This window comes from Triturus cristatus, chromosome 1_2, assembly GCF_964204655.1.
Source record: "Triturus cristatus chromosome 1_2, aTriCri1.1, whole genome shotgun sequence".
NCBI lineage: Eukaryota > Metazoa > Chordata > Amphibia > Caudata > Salamandridae > Triturus > Triturus cristatus.
The window spans coordinates 638,765,889-638,787,983 of NC_140580.1; the positions used below are offsets into that span (position 1 = coordinate 638,765,889).

At 40.9% G+C, this 22,095-nt stretch overlaps 1 long non-coding RNA gene across 1 annotated transcript; it reads left to right on the plus strand.

Moving 5' to 3' along the window:
- The first annotated feature begins 2,774 nt into the window (after positions 1–2,774).
- Positions 2,775–12,842, plus strand: LOC146867755 (uncharacterized). Its single transcript, XR_014962174.1, has 3 exons — positions 2,775–2,925; positions 6,803–6,889; positions 12,596–12,842. It is a non-coding gene; the product is annotated as an uncharacterized LOC146867755 (long non-coding RNA).
- Positions 12,843–22,095: the final 9,253 nt, after the last annotated feature.

Genomic DNA, 22,095 nt, shown 5'->3' on the forward strand with positions numbered 1-22,095 from the left:
TAGCAGGACCGCACACTGTTATCAAAATTGCATGCTTTTCATTGATTCCTGTCTTTTCATTGTTCCACTCTTTCTTGGCAATGTATGAGTGACTCCTTGTCTAGTAAAAGCCTCTTACAGCATCTCTCCTGTCCCTGTCCAAGTCATCTGCAAAATCTCCACTGTCTTCCCAAACTAGAGTCACTGTGTATAGCTGTCAATGAGCTGCTCCCTGCCAGAGACCCTCTCTGCTGGTAGTGATCTTGTCTCCTGCATTCATCCACTTCCCTATCACTTCCCACCTGTGATGTTACTGGTAACGTTTCTCTTCACTGCTCACCTCTCCTGTCAGCGCCCTCCTCTCCCATCTCCAGCTCACCTCTCCTTACTGTTCATCTTTCCTATTACTGCTTATCTCTTCAGTCAGTAATCACCTCTCCAATCTCTACTTCTATCTCCTGCCACTGATTACCATCCTTGGCATCTTTTCTGTTACTAGTCATCTCTCCTGTCACTGCTCACCCATCCTGTTTATGTGCTAGTGTCTTAGTCCATCTCTGCTTTAATTATCCACTTCTTCCGTGACTGCTCCATTCTCCATCACTGCTTGTTACTTCTTTTACTCCCTCTCATATTTCTCGATCCTCTCCCTCATAGTTTCACTACCATGGCCAGATTGGCCTTTTATTTCACTGGGCATTTCCCTGTGGGTTGCAGACAATCGGAATCCCAGAGCCTCTCCAGGTGCTTCTGTCACTTTCCCAGCTCCCAGCATAACAAAGTATTCAGAGTATTTCAGAGAGAGTTAAGAGGGGCAGAGAGTCCGAACAATCATAGACAAAGAAGAGAGAGAGGAGAAAAGGAAGGAGAAAGTGAGAGATGAAGGGGTGGAAAGAGAAAGATAGGAGGGGGAGAGGAAGGGAGCAGAGATAGTTTGAGCATTTTTGCCAGGGTAGCTTCGGAAACAAGCCTGGCACTGCTTACTGCCCCATCTGTTCACTCATTTTACCTCTATCCCATGTCTCATACAACTGCCCACCTTTACCTTCAATCCTTCCATTCTACTCTCTCACCACTGCTCATATCTCCTGTCTCCAGTCCATTCATTGCTAAAAGCTCCTTCTTTCATCACAGCCCATCAGATGATGCCCCTGAAAGGCTGGTAGTATTAAATGTGAATCAGCCTCCCATGTTACTGAATCTTCACCTCAACTGCCCACCTCCCAAAGGGAGATAGTTGTGGAGGAGTATTATCATAGTTTCAAGTTTGATGTATTGAGTATTTTTAAAGTGGATAGCAGTAAGGCCAGGTATTTGCGGCACATATACACATTTGCAACTAATATTGAGCAATATTTACAGAAATGTTTTGGCACAGAGACCCCTAAAAGGCCTACACTGGTCTGCTGGGTGGGCCAAGATCCGACTGTGGTTCGGGGGGCTTTTCCCCATGAAGAAGCATTTTTGTGCAATCCTGTTCGGGAAACTCCTGCCTCAGACTGTAGATGTGGATGGAATGGTGGGGACAGAGGACTGATCCATGGCCTTTCTCCTTTTCAGATGTCTGCCACCACTGGTGGAGGGTGTGCCATGTGATGGTAGGGGCCTTGTTCAGAGGTTCCCTACCATTGATGATGGATTTGGCGGCAGGCCACAGAAACTTCCTATTTCCCCTGGAGATGGAGACAAAGGGTTTCTCTGGTGATTTCTTCCTGCAATGATAAAGGTAAGGTTGGGTGAGTGCAAGTCCTAATGAGGAGTAAGAGTTGGAAGGTTGATTGGGTCGGGTACCATGGACTAGACAGTTGATGGGCTGACTAGCACAGAGGGAACAGGTGGCAAAGCTTACTTTCACATACTGCTGATCCCTAATACCAAATAGCCAGTAAATATGCTCCAAATAGAAGGTGATGTTTTTCAAGCTCTGTTTATTGCCCTGAAGTGTGTCCCATCCTGGATCTTGAGGCCAACTTCATGTGTAGAGTCAGGAGAGTCCATCTCAGAACAGGGTGACTTGGGCCAGCTTGGTGAACAAAGATGAACGGGGTGAAGATAGAGTGTCTTTTGGTTTAGGACTCACTCCCCTTTGGTATAAAGGCTGAGCCACAGGGAAGCAGAGGGTTTTTGTCTTTCCTCCTAGTTTTAGGATCACTGCACTGGGAGTACATTGGGACTAGCAAAACCATTAGGAAAAGTGCATTCAAGTGGAAAAGAACTGCAATCTTAGAAGAGGCTACTGCCTGAGCCCTCACGTGAAAATATTACCACATAGCTAAGTGGATAAATAATTTTTAGTTGAGAGGAAATACCACAGCCAACTGACAGGGGAGAAAGTCATCTACAGTTCTTCTCCCATAGTTAAACAATGCATTCTAAGGGCTTCAAAGGTTAGTGTGCTAGTTGTGTTGAACTAAAGGAATTTCACACTCAAAGAGGAAGTAAGGGAAGAGGTCAAATAAGTAGCACTCTCCTAGATATTCTTGATATGCAAATTCTAAATAGTTGTCTGCCTTATGGTATGTATCCAAATGATTAACATATACTAATAATGATTTATCAGCAAACCTTTTAAAGACACACCTCAAAAAATAAGAACTGCGCTGTGTACGTCTGAAATATCATGCGATGTTAAAAACCCAACACTCTGCCCTCAAGCAAGGAAACAAACCAATTAAATATGATCTTCCTCTCTGGGTATGATAACAATGATGGGTGTGAAAATATGACTGCTAATGTTGCTCAACAGGCAGAAGGGGCAGTTTACCCGTGTATATAAGCCTCATCTTCGACCAGGCTGGGCACAGCTCGAAGTGACTCTTCCAATATTTTCCCTAGTGGCTGAGTTTGACCCGGTGCAAGTGACGACCATGTCTGCCAAGGGAGGATGCAGGGAAACTCAGAAGGCCCAGTGCCAAGATGTTAAAGTCGTGGAGAAATGCCAAGACCGTAAGTAATTAGTTCTTACTTAGACAAATTATATAAATGGGCAGATCAAATGGGAGGAAAATGGGAACATGAGCTAGCTACAGGCAAGCACTATCTGGCCAACCTAACTTTCCAAATTAGTGATCCTATGTGTTCTGCGATGAAATCAATTTGTTTTTTGCCATCTTATGTGGTCCACTTGCCATTGCATCAAAATGATGATAAAATGTGACATGAAACATGAGTTGGGGCCTGCTTGTAACATAAAATCGCCAAACAAATGACATGGTCATAATATTTTCACTGTAACAACTGCAAAATCTAAGGTAAACTCTGTGCAGAACTTGCAGACTTGATGTGACTTGTGGTCTTTTTTACCATCATTTTTAAAAATGTCTGTTTATTAGCTTTACTAGGATCATGCTATAATTTTAATATCAATTTATCATGCAATCGCCACTCTTGAGTGATTGCAACCCTTTATTTCAACTACTTACTCAAAATTATTTATATGCGTGACTAACGTTTAAAAATTAGAGGAAAAAATTGTTTTTAAAAAGTTACAGGAGATTGATTAAGTATGAGGGCAATGTTTTAGGTATTCCAAAATAACAATTCAGGTGGAATTGTGACTAGCTGGGCACTTCCCATGCGTTTCATACTTTGAAAACATTCCAGTTAAACTGATGCGGAAAGAGAATATGGGGCACATTATCAAGGGCCCTATCTCCGCTTTTCTGGCTTTAAAAGCCAGAAAAGCGGAGATAATATTTTCGCCCTATTTACAAGGCGGTGCCTAAATGCATTAGCGCATGATAGCAGCCGTTCTCAAAACGCCTCACCTCACATCGTTAATGAGATGCAAAATAGGCGTTTCTTTCCAAAATAACACGGAATATATTGCTAACTGCACTACTCTGTATTAACAAGCCGGCCCAGGACACCCATAGCGATATTAAAAGCCGCGCTAACCGCGGTTATCGCCGTAAGCTAACGTTTGCAAACTTTCTGACTTAGCTATGTTATATAAGGGAGGTGGATTCTAAGGCTAAGTCCACATCTCCCTATTACCAAGGATTCCCTTATCGCTGCAGTTGTATCGCTGGATTTCCAGCGATGTTCCCTCATTTTGCCACTATCGCCGTGGAGATAAGCGTTGATAATAACGCGTTATCTCAGCAAATAAATCCAGCGATAGCCGGCGTTAAACATTACAATGAACACAAGGTTAATCTACAGGGATCAAATAATTTATTAGCATTACGGAGCTTGACAGTAAACATCAGGAGACTCTGGTGTATCAGTAAGACTAGTGAAGTTTGTTTTTGATCTTTTTAAAACTGTGCCAGAATCAAAGCCTAGGTTCCCAGATGATCGAATAGGCAGCCTACAGGGAACTAGTTGTAGTCAATGATTTGTCATCAAAGCCGTGGTCAATGGGATACTACGTAACTTGACTTTCCGTGTCACTGTAAAAACGTTAGGGTTGTAGGCTTACTGTTCACCTGCCAAAGCAGATTGTGCAGAAGAGAAATCAGGAGAATTTCTGAAACCACACTGCCTCTTTAAGTAATTTAAGACTGGAATGGAGTCCATAGTATGGTAAGTTCACCTAACAAGTGATTTACATTTTACCAATTTTTAGGAGTCTTACAGATTTCCCAGTTTAGTACCATTAATGTGTTTTAAGCTCACATCCTATCGATAACAATGATTTTGACAATTTTGAATTCTGAAATATCTGCCTACAACATGAGTGAAAGATACACTGTGCCTTAAGGAATTAGGATCTGGACCTGGAAAGAATGGAGCCACCAACTGCTTCACAATGAAGGTTTATTTTCAGTAAAAAATGTCCTATATTGTCCTACTTAGTGTGGCCCAGTCAACACCTGCCATCAAAACCAGCAATAACAGCAATAACTTAATTAAATGTTTTGCTAAAATGAATTGTGGGAAAAGTTATCTTGACCGATATATATTTTTTTATTCAAATGTTAAACACACAAGATGATGGACGGAATGTTGCACATTGGCAAAACATTCACCCCCACTCACAGATCTGGGTTTAATCCATCCTTATTTTGCTCACCACGCCAGCCCAGTTCAGACATGGCCATATGCAAATCAGTCTTGACCCTGTGCCTCATGGGAATAGTCCAGCCCGAACTGCCAAGCCATGTCTTCGCTGGACGGGAATCAAGCATCCTGGGACCGGTTTCGGGGTTTCACCCCTCTTCAGCCAGGATAGCTTGACTCCAGTGGTGTAGTGAGCACGGGACCCACGTCTGGGCATACCCTTCCCATATCTTGTGTGTTTTGGTTTATTCAAATGTTGCTATGCCTTACCTAGAGGTCATGATGCTTCCTCCTACAGGAGCCATGAGTGCAAATTATCAGGAGACCTTCTGGGCCTATAAAACATTGACGCTTCCAGCAGTAGAGCTTCCGGTTGGAACCTGTTCCACAGCCAAGCTGATGATGCAACAGAAAATCTGTTCATACTGGTTCTGTGAATGAACATGTCCCACTCCCATCCAGACATAAAATATGTAAACACCAAAGTGGCAGGGATGAAAAGGAATTGTATGAATTAAACATACAGTGGAATGGCATTTGGGGGACTCATAAATAGTTGATGCCCGTGCAGGTGTAAACTGTGCATGTATGTGCGTAAGTGCGTGAAGCTGACAGTCATAGCCGAAATACTCTTGTTTTTATCAATAATTATGTGTTCATACGTTTGTATGACCCTTTCAGCACGGCATTTGCATTCTTTTAATAACTTTTTTTAAAACAATTATATCAAGGTCACTCCTGCCTTCAAACTTTTCGATATTTTCTTCACCTCTTTTCTTTTCAGGCACGAGTCAGACATACATACAAGTGGCCACACTTATGCCTGAAAAAAGTTATGTAAATCACTTTGCAGAGTGTGGTCGACCTCCTCTCAGATACTTAGAAAAATAACCCCTTTTATTAGCGCCTTATATTGAATAAAAGTCTTTATTCAGTGTGTGCCAATATCACATCCACTACATTGATCTAACCATTGCATCACAAGGTAAGTTAGATAAAGAGATCAAAATAGTGAATATGGGGCATATTTACAAGCTGGCGATAAAACATTATCGCCGCTTTTGCGGCCGTTTTCAGCCAAAAAGCAGCGATAATTTTATCGCCTAATTAGCAAGCCCACGCTAACGCGTGAAACCTTGCTTTAGCGTGGGGATTCCTAACGCCCAGCTTTGCATCTCTTATGAGATGCAAAGTGGGCGTTCCTGACCTAACATGACAGGAGAAATGTCTCTAAGCAACATCTCTCCTATCATCAAGCCCCACGCTATGAAGCATAGCGGCAGGAAAAGTAGCGATAACCCCTGTTATCGCTACTTTCCTTACGCCTGCTTCAGGACTGACTTAGCCATGATATCCTATGGAAGGTGGATATCATGGCTAAGTCTGTGGGTCCCTATCAGCAAGCTAACGCCACAATGCGTGAGATTATCGCTGGGTTTCCAGCGATAATCTCACGTTAGGCAGTTAGCGTGAGGATTTTTATTGCTGAGGAGATAAGCGTTGCTATTAGCACGCTATCTCAGCGATAAAAATCCAAGTTACCCGGCGATAATTATCCTCACGCTAAGAGCGCTGAGCGATAATTATCACTGGGTGTTGCTGATATGCCCCTATATACTCCACGAATGTAGTTAATACGATATTTTTTTAGGACTTCTATCTTGATGTAGACAACTGAGCAGGGGTGTGTATGGGCCCATGTGTGATTCAGTAGCCTTTGTCTAATGTAAGACTGCTATGTTTGTCAATGTAGATCAGCTGTGCACTCTACCGTATGTTATATATGAGTTGTAATATGCACCCTTGTCTTCCTTTTCAGCATGTGCCCCAGTGGTGCTGTGCCAGGGCCCCGTCCCTCAATGTGAGCCTCAGTGTAAGCCCCAGTGTGAGCCCCAGTGTGAGCCAGGTAAGTTTAATTTCATGAAGATGACCACAACGCTGCCCATTCCCAATGAAGAGACGTCATTTCTGTATTGAATTAAAAAAATTGTTATTTAGCAATATGTATCTGCTTTCATAATGATAAATATTTTTTATAGGGTAGTTCTATTATTTATAAAGATCTATTTTTAGTTTCCTAAAGCATAAGATGGCGGTAAGACCAGTTCCTAATCATTCTAAAGATTAAGGTTGTAAGATGAATGCTGAACTGGGGTGGCAGAGTGGGCTAAAGAACGGTGATGGATTAAACCCAGATCAGTTGACTGGGGGTGAGTGCTTGCAATGTTCAACACTCCGTCCATCATTTCCTTTGGTTTTTGCTTTGTAAGATGAATGCTGTCAAGTGCGAGTAAAGCAGGATATGTAGTTTTAGGGACAGTACCGTATATCTGGAGCACTGCAGACATAAGTAGATTGGTCTTCCAGCGAGAAATAAAAGCTACCCACAGATGGCCCACACCCTTGCACTAAAGAGGCTGCTGTGGTTGGAAAGGTGTAATCACTTCCTGTGTGACGCGTCAGTTCAGGAGTGCATTGAAGGAGCCTCTTCCTGTGAAGCGACTGATGGCTGGTTGTGGAGGCTTGTTCCAGCACCAAGCTGTCCCTTCAGGGTGTGCTCCTTTTTCACAACACGTGGGTCCAGCCCTGGTCTTCTTAGGGACTATTTCTTGACCTCACACCACAGTGGGGAACGGAGATGAGTGTAGGCAGAATTTCTTAGTGGGATCCTTCAGCTCTTGTTCTTCCCTAAAAGAGCAGATGTAGGTGTCACAGTTCTGTCGTACAGGACGGACTTCGGTGACTGATCCTGTCTGGCTCTTTCCAGTATTATAATGGACTACACTTAAGAGCTTCAGAGCATGGCGTCTTGCTTTTGAAAAAGGTCAGCCAAGCACATCAAGCCTCAGGTTTATTGAGACTCAATGCAGGTGCTGGCATGACGCAAAGCTTTCTATCCCTTAGAAAAGGTGTTTTGTGCTGGAAAGGTGCACTTTTTATTGGGCAACAATCTACTTTGTGTGGTTTTGAGCCAAGTTGATGTTACTGGGCCAGATCAACATAAGCACTCATAGGTTTTGGTGCAAAGGTCAGTCTACTGAAATAACCAGACTGGGCATTTTGTAAAAACTAATGTCTACTTCACGCAAGTGCAAATAAGGAAAAAATTGTCCATTTCGCAAAAAAGGCAAATTGCATGTGTGCTGCAGTGCACACCACGCATCCATTGTGTGGGAACTGTCTATACCAGAGAGGTTTTAAGGCATGGGCAAAATGGGCACGGTCCCAGAGTCCCAGCCTTTCAGGGGGCCCCTGATAGAGACAGCTCTGTTCTGCAGTGAGTCTTGCCCTGATGACCTTGAATAATTATTTAACAAATTGTTTAAGTACCATTTTCCCTTACTTTATTTCCAAAGTGGGTGATCTGTGGAAGTCCATCACAGACCTTTTTTCCAGAGAAATGTTGTGTTGGTGTTCCCTCCAAAATCCATAAAAAAATGTTTCTTTTAGAGCAAAACAAGACCTCACGTAGGAAAAATGAGAGGGGGTCACAAATATTAATTTTAATCATATTAGTGAGCTGCTGCTTTTGCAATATTGAAAAACTACAATATACCTGAATATTAGATGGAAACACATTCAGGATATGCACTGTCAGTGACCTATCCAAAGACGTCCCGTCATGAAAGAGCTCGAATTAGATCATAAATTCAAAGTTGTTCTGAACAGGGGCCACCAAAATATGTTTGGCCCTAGACTCCCAAAATCCTTAAGATGTCCCTGGCCTAGGCATAGGAATTTGTACAGGAAATGATTGTCTGCAGAGCAGAACCTTTTCTGGACAATGCACACTCACCTCTGCACCTGTGAGAGGCTGTGCATCGATCAAGGCAGCCTCATTTGAGCCTAACACAAGGGATAACACTAGCAGCAGCTTGATCTTTATAGATATGGCACTGCCCTGTGTTTCCCCTCTTGTGCAATGTGGCATTGCACATTTAGATGCTGCTCTGCTTAGCAGGAAAAATTTGTGATTCTGAGTCTAAATTCCATATTTGCTCTAATTCAGAGCCTAGTTCCTATAGATGAAGGGAGAATCACTGTGGAAAAAATATCATTAAAACATTGTTACACACATATTATAATTGGCAAAAGCATACAGCCTAGCTGTTGGTGAATAAATTGTCACTATCACACATTTTCTGAAATGACTCTAACTTTGGCCCATGGATATTCTGATTCTTAATCAGTTTCTACTCTCTATATTGATATGCTGCGTGTGGCTCTAATTTAGAGTCAATATCATGAAAACTAGTTTTGAAACCTGGTTCTTCACTACTCTGACATCAGAGCAACAGGACATTGGGCCCCAAAACTAGGACTCTGGTGGGCATTAGTCTGCTTTCTCCCCTGGATCTCTGAAGACCCAATATAGGTAGGCAATAAAGGTAGAATCATGTGCATTAACAACTGTGATTTCCCCTGCCAGTCACTGGTCAGCGCTGACCAATGCTGACAGGGAAAGCAGGCCAAACTAAGCTGACCTGTGAGCACCCGTGGTCAGCCTGGATGAATGAGTCCAGTGGTTCGAACCAAGAGACAAATTTCAGTAAAACAGATTCAAAGTTCAATGCATGTGAGCCAGAGAGGGTAAGCAGAAACCATAAGGAGAAAAAGTTCCAGTTTGGAGAAGGAGTCTTTGGTTGGCAGAAAAATGATATTGAAACCTCTCGGTTGGCTCACCTTTTGCAGGGTTCTTGTGCTTTTGAGACTTCATCAGATGCTGCTGTTGAGATTTGCTACACAGTGTTGGTCTGCGAGCTGCTCCTTTTTCACAACACGTGGGTCCAGCCCTGGTCTTCTTAGGGACAAATTATTCACCTCACACCACAGTGTGGAACGGAGATGAGTGTAGGCAGAATTTCTTAGTGGGATCCTTCAGCTCTTGTTCTTCCCTAAAAGAGCAGATGTAGGTGTCACAGTTCTGTCGTACAGGACGGACTTCGGTGACTGATCCTGTCTGGCTCTTTCCAGTATTATAATGGACTACACTTAAGAGCTTCAGAGCATGGCGTTTTGCTTTTGAAAAAGGTCAGCCAAGCACATCAAGCCTCAGGTGTATTGAGACTCAATGCAGGCGCTAGCATGACGCAAAGCTTTCTATCCCTTAGAAAAGGTGTTTTGTGCTGGAAAGGTGCACTTTTTATTGGGCAACAATCTACTTTGTGTGGTTTTGAGCCAAGTTGATGTTACTGGGTCAGATCAACATAAGCACTCATAGGTTTTGGTGCAAAGGTCAGTCTACTGAAATAACCAGACTGGGCATTTTGTAAAAACTAATGTCTACTTCACGCAAGTGCAAATAAGGAAAAATGTGTCCATTTCGCAAAAAAGGCAAATTGCATGTGTGCTGCAGTGCACACCACGCATCCATTGTGTGGGAACTGTCTATACCAGAGAGGTTTTAAGGCATGGGCAAAATTGGCACGGTCCCAGAGTCCCAGCCTTTCAGGGGGCCCCTGATAGAGACAGCTCTGTTCTGCAGTGAGTCTTGCCCTGATGACCTTGAATAATTATTTAACAAATTGTTTAAGTACCATTTTCCCTTAATTTATTTCCAAAGTGGGTGATCTGTGGAAGTCCATCACAGACCTTTTTTCCAGAGAAATGTTGTGTTGGTGTTCCCTCCATAATCCATAAAAAATGTTTCTTTTAGAGCAAAACAAGACCTCACGTAGGAAAAATGAGAGGGAGTCACAAATATTAATTTCAATCATATTAGTGAGCTGCTGCTTTTGCAATATTGAAAAACTACAATATACCTGAATATTAGATGGAAACACGTTCAGGATATGCACTGTCAGTGACCTATCCAAAGACGTCCCGTCATAAAAGAGCTCGAATTAGATCATAAATTCAAAGTTGTTCTGAACAGGGGCCACCAACATATGTTTGGCCCGAGACTCCCAAAATCCTTAAGATGTCCCTGGCATAGGAATTTGTACAGGAAATGTTTGTCTGCAGAGCAGAACCTTTTCTGGACAATGCACACTCACCTCTGCACCTGTGCGAGCCTGTGCATCGATCAAGGCAGCCTAATTTGAGCCTAACACAAGGGATAACACTAGCAGCAGCTTGATCTTTATAGATATGGCACTGCCCTGTGTTTTCCCTCTTGTGCAATGTGGCATTGCACATTTAGATGCTGCTCTGCTTAGCAGGAAAAATTTGTGATTCTGAGTCTAAATTCCATATTTGCTCTAATTCAGAACCTAGTTCCTATAGATGAAGGGAGAATGACTGTGGAAAAAATATCATTAAAACATTGTTACACACATATTATAATTGGCAAAAGCATACAGCCTAGCTGTTGGTGAATAAATTGTCACTATCACACATTTTCTGAAATGACTCTAACTTTGGCCCATGGATATTCTGATTCTTAATCAGTTTCTACTCTCTATATTGATATGCTGCGTGTGGCTCTAATTTAGAGTCAATATCATGAAAACTAGTTTTGAAACCTGGTTCTTCACTACTCTGACAGAGCAAGGGGACATTGGGCCCCAAAACTAGGACTCTGGTGGGCATTAGTCTGCTTTCTCCCCTGGATCTCTGAAGACCCAATATAGGTAGGCAATAAAGGTAGAATCGTGTGCATTAACAACTGTGATTTCCCCTGCCAGTCACTGGTCAGCGCTGACCAATGCTGACAGGGAAAGCAGGCCAAACTAAGCTGACATGTGAGCACCCGTGGTCAGCCTGGATGAATGAGTCCAGTGGTTCGAACCAAGAGACAAATTTCAGTAAAACAGATTCAAAGTTCAATGCATGTGAGCCAGAGAGGGTAAGCAGAAACCATAAGGAGAAAAAGTTCCAGTTTGGAGAAGGAGTCTTTGGTTGGCAGAAAAATGATATCGAAACCTCTCGGTTGGCTCACCTTTTGCAGGGTTCTGGTGCTTTTCAGACTTCATCAGATGCTGCTGTTGAGATTTGCTACACAGTGTTGGTCTGCGAGCTGGGTTAATTTTCTGAAGATAAGCAACATGACTGATTTGAGAGTTTTGACCCAAAATAAACACACCTGTCAAATACCCTGTGTGTGCTCACCACCTTTTAATGTTACAATCCAATGTCGAACAGGAGCAGTTGTAGGTAATTTCATCAGCACTTCCTCAATGATACACACAGCCTCATGAAAAATGCAAAAGGAACTATCTAATATTCAATAGCCACAATAATGCACACATGATTAGATGGGGATGCCATGTTTGTCCATGGTAACAGCACACTAAACATTAAAATTTGAACCTCAAAGTGTCAGCTTAGTGGTCTGGCACACCATAAGCCCGGACCCATGTTGAAAGATGAACCACAAGATGTGACAGAGCACCATTTTTGTGCAGAATTTTGTGGATGAGGCTGGGGAAGCTGCCTTCTATTACAGCACAGGTCCATGATCCTCCTGAGTGTTCAAATTATAATGTTCTGCGAAACACCTTAGTCAGATATTGTCTATTTACCTTCTTCCTTTGAAGAAATAAATACCCTCTCCCCACTCATTTAGATGTGTGAGAACATCATTTTGTTCTGTTTTTTGCTCAGAAACCAGAATTCTGCACATGGTATGTCATAAAAATCACTCATTAATGTTCACTTTCTTCTTCAACAGTCCCATGTGCTCCTGTTTGCCAGGACCAGCAGTCAGTAAAAGGTGGAAGGAAGTGCTGACCTGAGAACACAAGTACCAGCTCCCATGTTAACCGTCTACCTTCTACTTCCTGTGTTTAAGAAGTAACACCACTTGAAAATTGATCCTGATTGCACTGCAAGCCTACGCATTCCATTATGTACTATGATGTATACAGAATAATGCCATTTGGATAAGACGGCAGTAAAATATAAAATTACTAAATGTTCTTTTGTCTGTCATGGTCTTTTATAAATAATCTGATCATTCATTGAGGAGTATGTGAAACTCAGATGCTAAAGGTAATAAAAATGGTTATCTCAGGGTCATGTGCAAGCTGAGCCAGTGAACGTTGCATGAATGGCAGAAATCTCTGGTATGCCACTGAGGACATAATAGTCCTGAAAATGAGACCTGGACCAGAGGAACACTAACAATTTGAGGCTTGTAATTTAGTGCCACCTCCAGAGAAGTCTGTGCGTCTTATTAGGAGTTTGGTAAAACTATAGATGCATTCTCTATGAGAAACACCATAACCCTACGCTTCTATCAATAAATGCCTGCAGGAAGTGAGAATGGGGAAAGCCTGAATAAATATCAGTTAAGTATTCTAAGAACAGTGCTTTGATTTATGGCATGTGTGGTGAAACTGTGATCTGCTCTAGGTAGACGGCCCAACTCATGACAAGTTCCTTGGATTCTGACATCTGTCTGGAGTTTTGTGAATCACAACTTGGATTTGTGTAAGGTCTACCCAGCTTCTCATACATACATTACATTGCAACAGAATTGTGTAAGGTTCGTCCAATTCCAATGGAATTTTGTATGGTCCATGCAACTTACCATAGCAACATTGCATTGCAAATGGGACACTGAAGTCCCTTAGCTTTGTGGATTCTGAGTGTTGAAGATGGCGATCGTATCTCAGGAACAACCATTCATCTTTCCTATTACAATCAATGAAGTAGAGGAAAGCAGACTCTGACAGACATCTAACAGTATTGTCAGCCAATAACCATGGGGCAACCACGGAAAACATCCTTTACAAGGCATGCGTAACAATGCATGCCATTAACCCTCCTTTTTTACTCTGCAAAAACTTTTACAATGCAGGGCTTTACATCGCAAATCATTACAACGCATTCTCCAGAGTAACGCCCCGATGAAGTTAGGATAGTAAATTGCGTTGTAATGGGGAATGCGTTGTAATGGATTGTGTTGTAAAGCCCTGCATTTTAAAAGATTTTGCAGAGTAAAAAATGCAGAGTAATGGCACTCGTTGTAAAAGCGTGCGGGGTAAAGTGTCCTATTCAGCAACCACAGATGGGTGATACTGACTGCTTGACAACAATTCTTTTGCAGCACTTCACACAAAGTTTGTTGAAATTCTGTTGCAGGGCTGCCTGTTCTAGGTCCTTCAGAGGCCTAAAATGTGATTATATTTACATATGCGGTGCAAGATTAGATGAACCTTGGGCACACACTATACATATGAAATACGGTTAGTTTCCGTGCAGTAGTTATTGTAATTGAACATTGACATGGGTGAAGAAAATATAGTTCACACGAATAATGCAATCATCCAAGTTTTTGGCATCAGCAGAGATCTTTTATTTGTAGATCTTATTCAAAGTTCATGTAGCTAACACGTTTCGTCGGTTTAGCGACTTCATCAGGGCTACAACAAGTAAAAGATAATGATCAGGGATACAAAAATCCCAAAAATATGCCTAATACATTTAGGCAAATTCATCACCATCACCAGCTTGCGTGAGGCAGTGGCAGTCATGTGTATATTATTGGCATATACATAACCAGAGTTTGTGAGCATAGGTGCCGAACAGTGATTATTCCCAATGGGTTTAAATAACATAAAAAGCATAAAACACCTAAAAAACTAAATACAAAGTTGTCCATGTTTATCCGATTCATAAGTAACATTAAAATCGGCATGTATAGTTTTGATTTCTCTTCTTCACAGTTTTTTAAGAGTGCATGCTAATACCAGCAATGCCGTGAAGACGTCGCAAAGAAGCATTCAGGTGCAATAGAGATTTGGAAGGATAGTATGAGGATAGTGCACCAAAGAAAATAGCAGATAAAAGATTATATAGAACATTTTAACCCTGTGAGATAATAGTAATGTAATTACTGATCAGGAACCTGATATAAATAGAGCAAGATCAGGAAAAGAGCACGTTATATGGAGGTCAGTAAGCCACACAGGATATATTTGCCGTGCCAGTTGAGTAGGTGATAATAAGTGATCATATCGTAAAAGTCTGTGGGGAACCAATAAGAATAATGTCAGATAGTGTACTTCAGAATTTGTGTAGTCTATAAATTGTCTGTCAACGATGATCACCAACTCTCTGAATTACTAATGTGTTAATAATTGCAAACAATGCTTAGTGATAAAAAAGGGGGGGAAGTGACAAACCCAAGAGATAGATGGTCGATAGCCCAGGATAATTAAAATGAAAACAAAATTGGGAACTCCCAGTGTATATCAGGGTGCCAGCAATGTATCCCAGTTTATTTATTCTCTAAGTCCAGCAGGTGTTATATAGCGTAATATGTAGCCCATCTCTCTGTGTAGCACTCGTAGGAACAAGTGCCAAAAGTTGTAATGTGGGACTTACCACAATTATATCTCTATTAATCATCGTGATTGTATTTAATAGAATAATCCAGGGGTATCGAGATAGATCTTCAGTGGCGTGGTAAGTAGCAATCTTAAAGCAAAACAGATATGATATTTGAGATTTAAATTGGTAACACATGAGTCTAGTGCACACTGCCAGTAATAAAGGCCAAAACCACTTCAACAACTCACCAAAAAAGCATTGGCATAGACAATAGGTCGCGCCTTTGGGAACTTAAAAGTATTTAGCCATTGGTACTCTGAAGGGGAGCATGATGGGGCAACAAATATTGAGGTACCTGTCTAAGACCCAGCCATTATTTTCACTTGTGCCAATTCATGCATTTTGATATTCTGGGCAGAAGTGCACAGACAGATGGGTAGATGGGAAGTCGGAAGATGCCCACACATGACAGTGCCCCTGAAAGACTGAGGATGTTGAAGGATCATGCATGTGTCCTGATTCTAACTCAGACATATTGGTCTTTTAGATGCCTTGCCCATAGAGAAATATCTCAAGGCCAGTCTGACTCTGTAGCGGGTGTATGCGCGACTGCCCTTGTAAAGTCAGGAATTTGTAACACAACGCTTCTGAAATCAACAAAAGTAATTTGTAATGCAGCACTTCTAAAATAAGTAATGTCATGTGTAATGCAGCACTTCAGTGCCCTCACAAAACCACTAGTACTCTGAAATTGAGCTTCCTATACATATCACGTTGGAACACTTAGCAGAGCAACGTACAATATGCGACTAAACATCATTGACAGTGGCAGTGCACCATCACCTGACAGACTTTAGCTCACGATTCGGTACCCAGTCTGAAAGCATCTGCAAAGATTACATGTCAAACACAGGAAATTTTTGTATGTCAAGGGTCTCTAGTAATCATCTTTACAGCACAGTTTACCACTGAACAAAGGATTCATGGATTCAGTGGAAAATATAGAAATTTGAAAGAGTCGGCCTGTCGACGTAGTTCCAAACTCAAATGTACTAGTCCAACCACCAGAGATCATGTTTGGATACACTTTGACAAATTACAACTTCCAGCTGTGGGAATGCCAAAGATTGTTTTCCCAACCACAAAAATGTTCAAAGGTATAGATTGAAAAAAGCATAGATTGCCTGCTGTAATTAAACTCCCTATGCTAAGAAAGTAATCAATACAGTTTTTTAGAGTATATTAAAACAATCTTATTCAAAGGTAGGGGTGAAATAGTACCTTTCAATGCTAACAAGGAAACTGTCAGTAAAAGGAAACAACGACAAGTTGCCATTGTAGCTTGGCAAACAAGTTGCCATTGTAGCTTGGCAAATTAAAAAGAAAAGAAACGCAGCTGAAATGTGCTTAAAGCAAGCCACAAAAACAACAAGGAGGCACTGCTCGGTCCCAACAGCAAAACGCTGTGGAGTGACCAGTAAACAAAGAGGTGGGACATGCACCCGCCTCTGGCCAATTGTGTGCTTTCATTTTTGAAAGCAACACGCAAAGGCCAATAGAATTTGTGGAAGTTGAAAAATCACACAGACGAGTTTTCTGAAAGTCTGGAGTGATTCCAAGAGGCCCTCTCCTAGAGCATTGCATGCGCGCTGTGCTACGCTCGACCTAAAAAGTATAAGTATAAAGAGTCCTGGCGAGTAGAGTAAGTCTGTGATTTCAAGAACTTGAGAAGTACCGAGGCTCGAGAGTCCGAGTAAGGTCCCTAAAAATTGGAAGAGTATAAGCTATAAACGCGCAAAATGACAAAGTGTAAATAGAGATTATATCCATGGCATATGCGGGCATGCCTCTAACGTTATATTTGTGGCATGAGCATCACATTCTGTATGGGCACCATGTTTGAGCACAATTTGTTATAGGTGAGGGTAGAAGACGGAATATAGTCGTATTTGTTAGAGCCGTCTCCGCTCAAATGAATAAGCGCCATATTGGAATGTTGCTTAGTTATGCTAAAGCTCTCAGAATTTGCATGTAACATAGTTTTCAAAGTCACAAAAGGATATAAGTCCTGTATAAAACAGACAGCCTAATAAGTATTTGGTCATGTAGTAACTTTATATTATAACTAAAACTTAATTGTGTATATATGGGGGATGTATCGAAAGTTGACCAGATACGTGGGGGGAGGACAATGTCATCTATGCGATTAAACCATAGCCATAGTGTTATTTGATGACGTGTACAGCGTCAGAATAATGTTTATATTGGTGAGCATGCTGGAGATTGGCACTCAGTCAGAAATAGTCGGGCGCCATATCGGAGTGGTAGATAATGAGTAATAGTACATGAAACCTAATCATAAGAGGTGAATGAGGCAAATTAGAAAAACTAGGTAATTGTAATGACATGTAAGTCGATGTAAAGTAGTTATATATTGCATGGTGATCAGTTTGTCGTAGGACTCTTACTTTGTAATCATAAGGACTCCAGGGAAGGAGGTACAATTCTTGTTTCCCCAGGATGTGAGATTCGTAAATTGACCAAAGACTCTGATAAGGTAAGTCAAAAATCCCAAGTATTGGTTGTGTCTAGGTGAGAATCCCCAAGGTGCAAAATTCGTAAGATAAACAGAATCTCTGATAAGGTAAATTATTAATATTATGTATGGTTGGTATCTAGGTGAGGCTATAAGGAAAGGTAGGATAGGGCAAGGAAACACAAGAGATATCTGAGTGATGAGACAGATTTAGAGAGCATAATTGTTAAAGATGCATTCGCGATATAGTCAAGAAAGTATATTTAAGAGAATATCTACGCAGTACAAGTATGGCTTAGTGTGAAGGTTTCTTTACTTAAGTGTTAAATACAATTACAAATGAGTATTTTATGACTCTAAACAACATCCACCCAAATTCGCAGTAGTCATTGGATATAGTACTTTACAGTTCAAAAACACAAATACCCACATGTACAGGTGTATCATAATTCCAACTGGGGATTCATATATATTTGTTATTAACAGTTCACATATATGTGATAGGTTACAGCAATGACATATCAATCACCGAGAAAGTATAGAAGTTAATGATCGATGTTCAACCCGATTTCTACGGATCTCAATCTTAAAATCCACATTGTCTCCCTTCGTCATAAATAGAGTTCCCTATTCCCCCCACAGGGGTCCCTAGTTACATGATCTATGCCACAGAATTTGAACCTCGTGTATCCCTGTTGTGACAGACATTCCATTGCATGGGTAGCAATAGGGTATCGGTTGTCATTCGACTTGATTGCCCTCATATGCTCTCCCACCCTTTCTTTAAGGCATCGTATTGTACTGCCCACATATGTTCGGTCACATTTACAGAAAATAAGGTACCTAACATATTTGGTGTTACACGTGATGTTATGATTAATGTAATAGTTTCCTACACCTTTAATAGTAAATTGCTTTGTTTTGTGCATGTCATGTCTGCACACCCTGCAATGTCCACACTTGTAAAAACCAAGCATGTGCATAGTAAGCCAGTTCTCTTTGGGTTTGTGTTTGGGATAGCTCGGGCTAAGGAGATTTCTAAGAGTTCTCCCCCTTCAAAAAGTAATGTTAGGTGTTACAGAGATGTGGTCCTTAAGTAGCCGGTCTGTGGTAAATGCCAGTGTTTATGTAAGTACTTCCTGAACTGAGAGGAAAGTCTATTGTAGTCCGTTATGAGTCTCACTTTGTTCTGTACTGATAAACTTTCTTGCAGCATTCAACACCTGGCTACTATATCCCCTGCGAAGGAACCTCAATTCAATTTCATTTAATGCATTCTCACATTCCTTATCATTGCTGCAATTGCATATGGCCCTGGTCATCTCCCCAAAGGGGAAAGCATCGATTTAACATTTTGGGTGTTCACTTGAAGCGTGCATTATAGAGTTGCACGATGTTGGTTTATGGAAGAGTCTGCTCTCTATTTTGTTATTTTCAATGTACAGCTCAGCATCAAGGAAATCAATGTTATCCCTGCTGAAGAGGTATGTAAAGCTAATGTTGCATGTGTTACCGTTAAGGTATGTGCAAAAGTCCTTGAATCGTTCCATAATTCAGGTCCAGATCATAAGACAGTCGTCTATATAACAACAACAATAGAAGATATTATCGTTCCAACATGTGCCCTTCGTGCCACAGATCAGCTCCCTCTCCAGCCACCCCACATATGTGGTGCCTTGGTTCAGGTTGGAGGGCTGCTCACAGGGAAGAAGTTTGCAGAAGAGGATCAGTTTTCTGGTCGATTGATTAGCTCACCAGGAAAACACGATCCAAGTAGTATGTTAAACAACTTCACTACAACCACCTGCCCAAGCAGCTATCTCAGAATTCCCACTGTGCTAGAGGTGGACCACAAAGTCCACGGTGAGATAGAGACTTTAAGGACACGTTTAAATGGGGTGCCTCAGTCTGTGACTTGGTAGACAGACAGGGTATCTGAGACATATATCACATCCTATGAGGACACAGGGAAAGAATAATGAATTTCAATTCTGTAGCATTTGTGCTTCTGTTAGAAGGATACAAAAGTGTGTGGGGGGAGCATGTAAAACCCATGCTGTGGGGACCAGCCGGGTCTTCAAAGCGTGAGCTAACCTTTTCAGAACCAGAATAACAGTATCTTTGTGAGGACTTATGTGTTGGGAAGACCTGTTGCACTAGTGTGTTAAGGTACTTTCAAGCGAGTGCATAGAAAAAAAACTAAAAGCGCAGTTAGATTTGCCTTGCTCCGCTTTATATCCTACCTTACTTTCAAAGCGTGTCTGGAGTTAGAATAGTAATTACACACTTCATTACGGTCAATGGCCAGTCCTCATAATAATAGGTACGCTATGTTGTGTGTGTGTATGTGCGATATCACCACCATTATATAAGAACAAACCCCCTTAGTTTTGGAACTGGTGTTTGCATACCATGTTTAGTATTAGGAGGCAGAACATAGATAAGCATGGGGTTAGTATGGAATGAAACTATGGTGAACCATAACAAAATTTACTTTGTTGGTACTCAAGTAAATCCAGAATCGGCATTTGGATTTATATCAAATTGAGGACCCATTTGCAGCACTTTGGGTTGTGTCTCCTAGCAGTCATGAAGGTCTGGGCATATGGGTTGATCCTTCACCTCCTTCTTGGAGAGGCAGAGTAAAGTGTGACACCTCATAGAATCCACACTGGCATTTGAGGTACTGTCATTGGATATAAACAAATGCTCTATGAACAGTAATACACAAATTGTACAAGAAGAAAAAAAAAAGAAAATGCTCACATTTCATTTGAAGTTATTGTTCGTAATAGCAGGAAATCAGCTTAGTGCTGGAGATTACAGAATTAAAGCATACAAGGGAGAACCTGTAGGATTGGGTATGGCAAGCTTGAACACCCAGAGTTGGAGCAGGCAGGCACAGAATGTGATGAACAGGAGAGCAAAAGTATGGAGTGAAGCAGATTGATGTACTTTTCAAAACTCTTTGTGTGAAGATGGCATCCTTTGGAGTGAAAAGGAAAGCCATCTTGATGAGAAGTGGAAGAACAAGAGCCATTGTTTGTCAGTAATTAAAGCTGACTGGAATTAGGATCAGCACTAGATCATGCTTTACGGAATCAGCCAAGAATATTTAGGTGCCCCACCAATATCACCAGTGTCATAAAACGGGTCCATAGGAGGGTGAATTCAAATGTGGGTGCATTAAGGGCTATTTTATTATTATTCATAGCCATGCGCGGTTTAGTGAAGAAAGTAACAGATTATACGTAGGAAAATAAAGAGAATAGAAAAAATCAAGTATCAATGTGGGAGGATGAACAAGGTACAGAAAAAAGGTTCTAGGCAAAAAGATAGAGTAGGTGTATGTTGCTTAGGAATATAGAGGAAGGATTCAAAAAGACCTAAAGTAGAGAAATTAAAATGACACAAGAATTAGGAAAGAGAGGGGGAAAAAATGAATAAGGGTCAGAAAATAAATACTACACAAGGAAAAAGGTGCAATATAGGGGAAGTAGAACTGCGCTCTGTGGGTCCTGGCTTGCGGGCTATGCGCATCGGGGGAAGTCCCGCACAGCGAGAGGCATAGAAAGAGTGAATGGATATTGCAAGTAGTAAACAGTATGTATAGGAAAGATTTGAAAAATTATAGATATAAATAAATAATTAAATATTATAGTATAGGATACAGTATGAGAAGAAAAGGAGAGAGGTAAGAGAGTAATGGAAGAATGAAGTATTAAATACAATCATTATAAGACTTAATAACAGTTAAATGGGATAAAAGTGAAATAATAAATTATTGTAACAGTTGAATCTTATCAGATATGATTAATATAAGGTAAACTATATCAAGTAGGTCATACAATTGTTTATTAAATTTTTGCTTAAATATAAGCAATAATAAATAGAAGGACATATCAGATAAGGATATAAACAATACTGAAAGCAGTGAAGAATAAAGAATATCTGCATCTAAGTAGAGTGCCATAGGAAAAAACTGAAGAATTAAGAAAAACTGATTCTTTTGAAATTTGAGGTAAAATCTAAGTTAAGAACAATTAAACAGCATGTAAATAACATTTAATAACAATCTAAATCTAAGTCTGAATAAAGAACAGAATATCTAAAGAATAAAATAAATATACAGTAATAGAAAGGCGTAATAGTAAAAATACTAATAAGGAATATAATGCATAACTTTGAGGCAATAGTTCCTATGTGTAATGTAATTCTTCATGAAAAAAGAAAAAGAAAGAAATATATATATATATATATATATATATATATATATATATTCAACGTCGATGGTCGCTTCAACTCGAGCCACTTAACGATGGCGGGCCGTGAAGGGATAGCGAAACCCAAATATTCCA